The sequence below is a fragment of the Pistacia vera genome, unplaced genomic scaffold, assembly GCF_008641045.1.
Source record: "Pistacia vera cultivar Batoury unplaced genomic scaffold, PisVer_v2 Contig634, whole genome shotgun sequence".
NCBI classification, from domain to species: Eukaryota; Viridiplantae; Streptophyta; class Magnoliopsida; order Sapindales; family Anacardiaceae; genus Pistacia; species Pistacia vera.
Genome location: NW_022196484.1, coordinates 3,701 through 5,662, shown reverse-complemented (window position 1 = coordinate 5,662; position 1,962 = coordinate 3,701). Strand labels below are relative to the sequence as shown.

Genomic DNA, 1,962 nt, shown 5'->3' with positions numbered 1-1,962 from the left:
TTGGTGGGTCAGTCTAGTGAACTTCTTGCAGTAAATCCACCTACAACAAGCACCCATGTGTTGCACCAGGTTGTCACCAAACAACCTTGACAAGTGAGATCAGTCACTGCCTTTCGACAAGGTCGTTCAACACTATGATAGCCTTACCGTATTATCTCTGCCCTTACTTCAGAATAATACTGGGGCTACGGACGTTTCTAGAATGGCCACATTTGTGCTCATAGGGTTCTCACTATCAAGATTTGAAATACTTGATACCCTCGTCACGGTTCTACCATTCTAAGGACATATATCAATACATATTGCAATAATAATGATTTACACGATATAGAATAAAATGCCTTTTATTGATTAATTAACATTATTACAAAGAGTCAATTCTATAATAATTGATTGGCTCTAGGGCATCTACTCTAACAGCAACACCCAATTGCTTTTGAATAGCTACAAGTTGAGCAACCAAAGCATGTAGCCATCTATTTCATGCACTCCCACTACTTTCCTTGGGAAATTTTGTGCTAAAGGCTTCGTGTAATTATTACTTGCCATCACTTCAATTAAATTGTAAGCTTCCTCTGGTGTTTTATTATTTAAAGCACCCATACTCACTACATAACCATTACTTGTGTGTTCAACAACAAACCGTTGTAAAACATTTGCACTTGTAACCAAATTGGCAAACCATGGTGAGGACACTTCCGTAAGAGATCTTTGTATCTTCCCCAAGCCTCATAAAGTGACTCCATATCTTGCTGGAAAAAAATTGTGATGTCACATCTCATCTTGATGGACTTGACATGTGGAAAGTACTTCGCAAGGAACACTTGAACTAACTCATCCCAAGTAGTAATGCCTCAAGGTGATTGTGAAATCAACCAAGCCTTAGCTTTATCCTTAAGAGAAAATGGGAAAATCCTAAGCCTAATTGCATCATTGGATACCACATTATGCTTGAAAGTGTTAGAAAGCTCTTGAAAATTTGCAATATGCAAATTAGGATCATCACTTGGTAACCCTCCAAATTGCACTAGTTATTGTATCATTTGAATGATAGCTGGCTTTATTTCAAAATTGTTTGCTTGAACTGGTGGTCTCCTGATGGTATATGCACACCCTTCAATTGTTGGACTAGAATAGTCCTTCAATGCTCTTTGAGCAACAACAACTCCACTAGCTACATTACGGACTTCCTCATTCTCACTCTCTTGATTATTTAACCTTGATTCTCCATTGAACCTGATTCTTGTGTGCTTTCTTGTCTCCTTACTTTTCTCAACCTTCTAATTGTTCTCTCTATCATAGAATCGAAAGGATCAAGATTTGCACCTCTTGATCTAAAAATAAAAGAACAAAATAAACCTGATATTAAAACTAAACTAATTAAAAATAACTAAGTAAAGCAAAAATAAAAAATAAAAAAATTCAAATTAGCAACTAAATAATTGATATTGGTAAAGTAAAATAGTAATTCCCTGGCAACAATGCCAAAAGCTTGGCAGGGGTTCTATAAGCGTATGGAACCATGCAAGTAATAAAGAATGAGTAAATGGATGTTGAATCCCAAGAGAATTACTAGATACCAAGTACCAAAGTAACTATCCTATTACTATTTGATAAACCGAAAATTGGAGATATGAAATAACTAAAAATAACAAATTAAAACAAAACTAAAATCTAAAGAAATAAAATTGCAAATCAAATAAAAGGTTGGTTGAAAATGTGGCTAAACCTAGGGCATAGACTTCACACATATTCTACTCCTGTTGTATTGATAATCATTTCTAATATTATTAAGTTTTTTCTATAGGCCAAACTCCCTAAAATTCCAATAACTTTCTCTCAAACAATTACCGAATTAACCCTTTATTGCTAACCAAAGATATCTCTAAAATGGATGTAAGTCTTAAGAGATCATTACGCTTTATGGAATTTACTAAAGCCTCATATATCGCGGTACCCTAT

At 34.8% G+C, this 1,962-nt stretch overlaps 1 non-coding gene across 1 annotated transcript; it reads left to right on the top strand.

Annotated features, from left to right (window-relative positions):
• Nucleotides 1–678: 678 nt before the first annotated feature.
• LOC116111409 lies at nt 679–785 on the top strand. The gene has a single exon (XR_004125064.1). It is a non-coding gene; the product is annotated as a small nucleolar RNA R71 (small nucleolar RNA).
• The last annotated feature ends 1,177 nt before the right edge of the window (nt 786–1,962 follow it).